This window comes from Pristiophorus japonicus, unplaced genomic scaffold (assembly GCF_044704955.1).
Source record: "Pristiophorus japonicus isolate sPriJap1 unplaced genomic scaffold, sPriJap1.hap1 HAP1_SCAFFOLD_432, whole genome shotgun sequence".
Taxonomy (NCBI): Eukaryota; Metazoa; Chordata; class Chondrichthyes; family Pristiophoridae; genus Pristiophorus; species Pristiophorus japonicus.
In genome coordinates this window covers 168,540-177,661 of record NW_027254224.1, presented here as the reverse complement: position 1 = coordinate 177,661, position 9,122 = coordinate 168,540, and positions in this window count along the sequence as shown.

Below are 9,122 nucleotides of genomic sequence, written 5' to 3'. Positions count from 1 at the left end.
TCTGCACCCTCTCTAGTGCAATCACGTCCTTCCTATAATACGGCGACCAGAACTACACACAGTACTCCAGCTGTGGCCTAACCAAAGTATTATACAATTTAAGCATAACCTCCCTGCTGTTATATTCTATTCCTTGGCCAATAAAGGCAAGCATCGCGTATGCCTTCTTAACCACCTTATCCACCTGGTCTACTTTCAGGGATCTGTGGACAAGTACTCCAAGGTCCCTTTGCTCATCTACACTATTAAGTGGCCTACCGTTTAATGTGTATACCCTTTTCTTATTAGCCCTCCCAAAGTGCATCACCTCACACTTCTCTGAATTAAATTCCATTTGCCACTGCTCTGCCCACCTGACCAGTAGATTGATATCCTCCTGCAGCCCATGACTTTCCTCTTCATTATCAACCACACAGCCAATTTTAGTGTTGCCTGCAAACTTCTTAATCATACTCCCTATATTTAAATCTAAATCGTTGATATATACCACAAAAAGCAAGGGACCCAATACTGAGCCCTGCAGAACCCCACTGGAAACATCCTTCCAGTCACAAAAACACCCATCAACCATTACCCTTTGCTTCCTACCTCCAAGCCAATTTTAGATCCAACTTGCCACTTTGCCCTGGATCCCATGGGCTTTAACCTTCATGACCAGTCTATCATGTGGGACCTTATCAAAAGCTTTGCTAAAGTCCATATATACTACATCGTACGCATTACCCTCGTCGACCCTCTTGGTTACCTACTCAAAAATTTGTCAAACATGATCTTCCCTTAACAAATCTGTGCTGACTGTCCCTAATTAATCCTTGCCTTTCCAAATGTAGATTTATCCTGTCTTTCAGGATTTTTTCCAATAATTTTCCCACCACTGAGGTTAGGCTGACAGACCTGTAATTACTCGGCCTATCCCTTTCTCCCTTCTTAAACAAAGGTACTACATTAGCAGTCCTCCAGTCCTCCGGCACCATGCCCAGATCCAAAGAGGACTGGAAGATGATGGTCAAGGCCTCTGCTATTTCCTCTCTTACTTCGCTCAATAGCCTAGGATGCATTTCATTCAGACCTGGGGACTTACCTACATTCAAAGCTGCTAAACCCCTTAATACTTCTTCTCTCACTCTTTATTTCATCCAGAATATCACACTCCTCGATAGCAGTATCTGCATTGCCTCTTTCCTTTGTGAAAACAGATGCAAAGTATTCGATAAGAACCTTACCAAAATCTTCCACCTCCACACAAAGATTCCAGTCATGGTCTCTGAAAGGCCCTACCTTTTCTTTAGTTACCCTCTTACTCTTAATATATTCAAAGAACATCTTTCAGTTCTCCTTAATTTTACTAGCCAAAAATTTCTCGTGCTCTCTCTTAGCATTCCTAGTATCCTTTTTAATTTTGCCTCTTAACTTTCTATATTCCTCTAAAGATTCTATAGTATTTAGAAACATAGAAACATAAAAAATAGGTGCAAGAGTAGGCCATTCGGCCCTACGAGCCTGCACCACCATTAATATGATCATGGCTGATCATGCAACTTTAGTACCCCATTCCTGCTTTCTCTCCATACCCCTTGATCCCTTTAGCAGTAAGGGCCACATCTAACTCCCTTTTGAATATGTCTAATGAACTGGCCTCAACAACTTTCTGTGGTAGAGAATTCCACAGGTTCACAATTCTCGAGTGAAGAAGTTTCTCCTCATCTCGGTCCAAAATGGCTTACCCCTTATCCTTAGACTGTGACCCCTGGTTCCCCAAGGTCGGGAACATTCTTCCTGCATCTAACCTGTCCAATCCCATCAAAATTTTATGTTTCCATGAGATCCCCTCTTATTCTTCTAAATTCCAGTGAATATAAGGCAAGTCGACCCAGTCTTTCTTCATATGTCAGTCCTGCCATCAGAGACTCAGTCTGGTGAACCTTCGCTGCACTCCCTCAACAGCAAGAATATCCTTTCAAGATTAGGAGACCAAAACTGTACACAATATTCAAGATGTGGCCTCACCAAGGCCCTGTTCAACTGTAGTAAGACATCCCTGCTCCTATACTCAAATCCTCTCGCTATGAAGGCCAACATGTCACTTGCCTTCTTCACCGCCTGCTGTACCTGCATGCCAGCTTTCAATGACTGATGTACCATGACACCCAGGTCTCGTTGCACCTCCCCTTTTCCTAATCTGTCACCATTCAGGTAATCTGCCTTCCTGTTTTTGCCTCCAAAGTGCATAACCTCATTTATCCACATTATACTGCATCTGCCATGCATTTGCCTACTCACCTAACCTGTCCAAGTCACTCTTCAGCCTCTTACCATCCCCCTCACAGCTCACACTGCCGCCCAGCTTAGTGCCATCTGCAAACTTGGAGATATTACATTCAATTCCTTCGTCTAAATCATTAATATATATTGTAAATAGCTGGCGTCCCAGCACTGAACCTTGCGGTACCCCACTAGTCACTGCCTGCCATTCTGAAAAGGACCCGTTTATTCCCATTCTTTGCTTCCTGTCTGCCAACCAGTTCTCTATCCATGTCAATACATTGCCCCCAAATACCATGTGCTTTAATTTTGCACTCTTATCTCTTGTGTGGGACCTTGTCAAAAGCCTTTTGAAAGTCCACATACACCTCATCCACTGGTTCTCCCTTGTCCACTCTACTAGTTACATCCTCGAAAAATTCTAGAAGATTTGTCCAGCATGATTTCCCTTTCATAAATCCATGCTGACTTGGACCGATCCTGTCACTGCTTAGCTGTTGATATATGACATAAGCTTCCCTTTTTTTCTTAATCCTCTTAATACTGGAAGGGGAAATGTGCCGGAGCTGTGGGGAAAGGGCAGGGGGGAGTGTGGGACTGATTGGGCTCGCTCTGTCACAGAGCAGCCCCCTAACAGGCTGGGGACTCCAACACACTTACAACCCCTTTCCCTTCCCACAGGGAGTAAGAACCTCGGACCTGTTGGACAAGAGCAAGGACCGAGGCTCCTCCATCACTGCCTCCTGAGTCAAGAGAGACACTGCCCGAGTGAGTAAGGACAGGCGATATAAACTCAAGGGTACAATGCTGGAGGGGGTGCAGGAACAGAGAGACCTGGGGGTATCGGGGCATAAATCGTGGAAGGTGGTGGGGCAGGTTGAGAAAGTGGTTATAGCTTACGGGATCCTGGGCTTCATAAATAGAGGCAAAGAGTACAGTCCCCCTCTCCCCCTCCTCGCCCCTCCATCCCCTCCCCCCAGACCCTCCTCCCCCTCCCCGAGATTACCCCGCCCCTCCCTCCCCCACTCACCTCAGCCCCCTCCCCCACTTCCCTCCCCCACTCACCAGCCCCCTCCCTCCCCCCCCAACCACCCTTCACCTCAGCTCCTCCCCCCTCCATCTCCCACCCCTCCTCCTCGCACACCCCCCGTCTTCCCCCCCCTCCGTCTCCCCCCCTCCCCTCCGTCTCCCCCTCTCCCCTCCGTCTCCCCCCCTCCCCTCCGTCTCCCCCCCCTCCCCTCTGTCTCCCCCCCCTCCCCTCTGTCTCCCCCCCTCCCCTCCGTCTCCCCCCCCTCCCCTCCGTCTCCCCCCCTCCCCTCCGTCTCCCCCCCCCTCCCCTCCGTCTCCCCCCCCCTCCCCTCCGTCTCCCCCCCCTCCCCTCCGTCTCCCCCCCCTCCCCTCCGTCTCCCCCCCCTCCCCTCCGTCTCCCCCCCTCCCCTCCGTCTCCCCCCCCTCCCCTCCGTCTCCCCCCCCCTCCCCTCCGTCTCCCCCCCCTCCCCTCCGTCTCTCCCCCATCTCCCCCCCTCCCCTCCGTCTCCCCCCCTCCCCTCCGTCTCCCCCCTCCCTCCGTCTCCCCCCCTCCCTCCGTCTCTCCCCCATCTCCCCCCCCTCCCCTCCGTCTCCCCCCCCTCCCCTCCGTCTCCCCCCCCTCCCCTCCGTCTCCCCCCCTCCCCTCCGTCTCCCCCCCTCCCCTCCGTCTCTCCCCCATCTCCCCCCTCCCCTCCGTCTCCCCCCCACCCTCCCCTCCGTCTACCCCTTCCCTCGTTTCCCCCGCCCCCGCGGTGAATGCCGGGGCGGGGAGTGAAGGGACGGGTGCTGTGGTTGTGCCAAGCTCCCTACCTGAGCAAGTCGATCCTCTCGTACAGCTTCATCAGTTCCACCCTCAGGTTGGAAGCTCGCTCCAGTCTGTAGGTGCTCTCCCCCGCACTGCACCGGGCAGAAAGAACTTGCATTTATATAGCGCCTTTCACCGACACAGGATGTCCCAAAGCGCCTCACAACCAATGACGCACTTTTTCTGTAGTGCGCTTACTGCTGTATTGTGGGAAACGCCAATTTGCGCACAGCAAGCTCCCACACACAGCGATGTGATAATGACCCAGATCGTCTGTTTTAGTGATGTTGGTCGAGGGATAAATATTGGCCCCAGGACACCGGGGAGAACTCCCCCTGCTCTTCTTCCAATAGTGGCCGAGAGGGCAGACGGGGCCTCGGTTTAATGTCTCATCCGAAAGACGGCACCTCCGACAGTGCGGCACTCCCTCAGTACCGCCCCTCCGACAGTGTGGCATTCCCTCAGTACCACCCCTCCGACAGTGCGGCGCTCCCTCACTACCGCCCCTCCGACAGTGTGGCACTCCCTCAGTACCACCCCTCCGACAGTGTGGTGCTCCCTCAGTACTGCCCCTCCGACAGTGTGGCACTCCCTCAGTACCACCCCTCCGACCCTCAGTACCACCCCTCCGACAGTGTGGTGCTCCCTCAGTACCGCCCCTCCGACAGTGCGGCGCTCCCTCAGTACCGCCCCTCCGACAGTGCGGCACTCCCTCAGTACCGCCCCTCCGACAGTGCGGCGCTCCCTCAGTACTGCCCCTCCGACAGTGCGGCGCTCCCTCAGTACTGCCCCTCCGACAGTGCGGCGCTCCCTCAGTACCGCCCCTCCGACAGTGCGGCGCTCCCTCAGTACTGCCCCTCCGACAGTGCGGCACTCCCTCAGTACTGGCCCCGCGGGAGTGTCGGGCCTGGATGACGGGGCTCGAGCCTCTGGAGTGGGGCTCGAACCCCCGACCCCCTGACTCAGAGATGGAGCAGGATTAGGAAGACTGTGAAGAGCACAGGACACAAACCCCTGCTCCCCTGCTGCACAAGTCTGTTTAAATTGCTTCACCATTTTGTCACTGTAACGGACCTTGCTAGTTTCTCCAAACACTTCAATTTAAACCCGAAGGATGGACTGAGAGCGAGTTTAACAGAGCGGGAGAAAGAGAGAAAGGCTGTGACAGAACGAGATAGACACAGAGGGAAATGGACAGAGAGAATGTACAAGGTTGTCACAGAGAAAGAGACACACAGAGGAAGGAAGATGAGATAGACAGAGCCACAGGAACAGGAGGACAGTCAGCTGATCAGTGGCCGAACTCCAAATACAGGCACAGGGAGATAGAGAGGGACAGAAAGAGGAAATAGTGTTTCTACAGTGTCTTTCACAACCTCAGTTATCCAAAGCACTTCACAGCAATGTAGTACTTACTGAAGTGTAGGCAACGCTGACAGACAGAGGGAGAGAGAGAGGGGGCGCGAGTGAGTGCAAGCAATTGGGGGGGGGGGGGGGAGAGGGCGCGAGCGAGCGGGCGGGGGGGGGAGCGAGAGCGCGGGCGAAGGGCAGAGAGAGAGGGAGGGAGGCGGAGAGAGGGAGGGAGGCGGAGAGAGGGAGGGGGGGCGGAGAGAGGGAGGGGGGGCAGGGAGAGGGAGGGGAGGCGGAGAGAGGGAGGGGGTGCGGAGAGAGGGAGGGGGTGCGGAGAGAGGGAGGGAGGCGGAGAGAGGGAGGGGGGGGCGGAGAGAGGGAGGGGGGCGGAGAGAGGGAGGGGGACGGAGAGAGGGAGGGGAGGCGGAGAGAGGGAGGGGGGGGCGGAGAGAGGGAGGGGGGGCGGAGAGAGGGAGGGAGGCGGAGAGAGGGGAGGGGCGGAGAGAGGGGGGGGGGCGGAGAGAGGGAGGGGTTTTTATTACCTGCCTGTCGGGATTAGAGTTCCTAAGCCCATACCACCCTCCTGGGTAGTTTCTGTCTTTACCCATTCCCTCCCACCCTGTAATCTAACGTCCCACTTAAACTAGGGTTAGGGTGAGCGCTGCCTGGTCACCTTGTGGACTTCATATCCCCGACCATCCTTTGTTGTTAACTTACGCTTCAACATAGAAACATAGACATTTACAGCGCAGAAGGAGGCCATTCCGGCCCATCGTGTCCACGCCGGCCGACAAAGAGCCGCACGGCCCTCGGTCAGCAGCCCTGAAGGTTACATATAAACCCATGAACAATGGTGGAAAGGCAAAGTGCACCCAGCCCAACCAGTCCGCCCCACCTAACTGCAACACCCCTTATACTGAAACATTCGACACTCCACCCCAACCGGAGCCATGTGATCTCCTGGGAGAGGCAAAAATCAGATAAAAACCCAGGCCAATTTAGGGAGAAAAAAATCTGGGAAAATTTCCCCTCCGACCCATCCAGGTGATCGACACTAGTCCAGGAGATTACCCTGACCTTATTCTATTCCCTGCAGTACTGACCATTATATCTGCTCCGTCGAACAAAAGGTCATCCAATCTAATCCCAATTACCAGCTCTAGGTCCGTAACCCTGCAGGTTACTGCACTTTAAGTGCCCATCCAACCATCTCTTAAAAGTGGTGAGGGTTTCTGCATCCACCACTCTTCCAGGCAGCGAGTTCCAGATCCCCACAACCCTCTGCGTAAAGAGGCTCCCCCTCAAATCCCCTCTAAACCTTGCACCAGCCACCTTAAAACTATGCCACTTCGTAATAGACCCCTCCACCAATGGAAAATAGACCCTCACTATCCACTATGTCCAGGCCCCTCAATATTTTGTACACCTCAATGAGGTCTCTTCTCAATCTCCTCTGTTCCAATGAGAACAAACCCAGCATATCCAATCTGACCTCATTGCTAAGATTCTCCATTCCAGGCAGCATCCTAGTAAATCTCCTCTGCACCCTCTCTAGTGCAATCACGTCCTTCCTATAATACGGCGACCAGAACTGCACACAGTACTCCAGCTGTGGCCTAACCAAAGTATTATACAATTTAAGCATAACCTCCCTGCTGTTATATTCTATTCCTTGGCCAATAAAGGCAAGCATCGCGTATGCCTTCTTAACCACCTTATCCACCTGGTCTACTTTCAGGGATCTGTGGACAAGTACTCCAAGGTCCCTTTGCTCATCTACACTATTAAGTGGCCTACCGTTTAATGTGTATACCCTTTTCTTATTAGCACTCCCAAAGTGCATCACCTCACACTTCTCTGAATTAAATTCCATTTGCCACTGCTCTGCCCACCTGACCAGTAGATTGATATCCTCCTGCAGCCCATGACTTTCCTCTTCATTATCAACCACACAGCCAATTTTAGTGTTGCCTGCAAACTTCTTAATCATACTCCCTATATTTAAATCTAAATCGTTGATATATACCACAAAAAGCAAGGGACCCAATACTGAGCCCTGCAGAACCCCACTGGAAACATCCTTCCAGTCACAAAAACACCCATCAACCATTACCCTTTGCTTCCTACCTCCAAGCCAATTTTAGATCCAACTTGCCACTTTGCCCTGGATCCCATGGGCTTTAACCTTCATGACCAGTCTACCATGTGGGACCTTATCAAAAACTTTGCTAAAGTCCATATATACTACATCGTACGCATTACCCTCGTCGACCCTCTTGGTTACCTACTCAAAAATTTGTCAAACACGATCTTCCCTTAACAAATCTGTGCTGACTGTCCCTAATTAATCCTTGCCTTTCCAAATGTAGATTTATCCTGTCTTTCAGGATTTTTTCCAATAATTTTCCCACCACTGAGGTTAGGCTGACAGACCTGTAATTACTCGGCCTATCCCTTTCTCCCTTCTTAAACAAAGGTACTACATTAGCAGTCCTCCGGCACCATGCCCAGATCCAAAGAGGACTGGAAAATGATGGTCAAGGCCTCTGCTATTTCCTCTTTTACTTCGCTCAATAGCCTAGGATGCATTTCATCCGGACCTGGGGACTTACCTACTTTCAAAGCTGCTAAACCCCTTAATACTTCTTCTCTCATTATTTATTTCATCCAGAATATCACACTCCTCGATAGCAGTATTTGCATTGCCTCTTTCCTTTGTGAAAACAGATGCAAAGTATTCGATAAGAACCTTACCAAAATCTTCCACCTCCACACAAAGATTCCAGCCATGGTCTCTGAAAGGCCCTACCCTTTCTTTACTTACCCTCTTACTCTTAATATATTTATAAACATCTTGCAGTTCTCCTTAATTTTACTAGCCAAAAATTTCTCTCTTAGCATTCCTAATATCCTTTTTAATTTTGCCTTTTAACTTTCTATATTCCTCTAAAGATTCTATTGTATTTAGAAACATAAAAAATAGGTGCAAGAGTAGGCCATTCGAGCCTGCACCACCATTAATATGATCATGGCTGTTCATGCAACTTCAGTACCCCATTCCTGCTTTCTCTCCATACCCCTTGATCCCTTTAGCAGTAAGGGCCACATCTAACTCCCTTTTGAATATATCTAACGAACTGGCCTCAACAACTTTCTGTGGTAGAGAATTCCACTGGTTCACAATTCTGAGTGAAGAAGTTTCTCCTCATCTCGGTCCTAAATGGCTTACCCCTTATCTTTAGACTGTGACCCCTGGTTCCCCAAGGTCGGGAACATTCTTCCTGCATCTAATCTGTCCAATCCCGTCAAAATTTTATGTTTCCATGAGATCCCCTCTTATTCTTCTAAATTCCAGTGAATATAAGGCTAGTCGACCCAGTCTTTCTTCATATGTCAGTCCTGCCATCCCGGGAATCAGTCTGGTGAACCTTCGCTGCACTCCCTCAAGAGCAAGAATGTCCTTCCTCAGATTAGGAGACCAAAACTGTACACAATATTCAAGGTGTGGCCTCACCAAGGCCCTGTTCAACTGTAGTAAGACCTCCCTGCTCCTATACTCAAATCCTCTCGCTATGAAGGCCAGCATGCCACTTGCCTTCTTCACCACCTGCTGTACCTGCATGCCAACCTTCAATGACTGATGTACCATGCCACCCAGGTCTCGTTGCACCTCCCC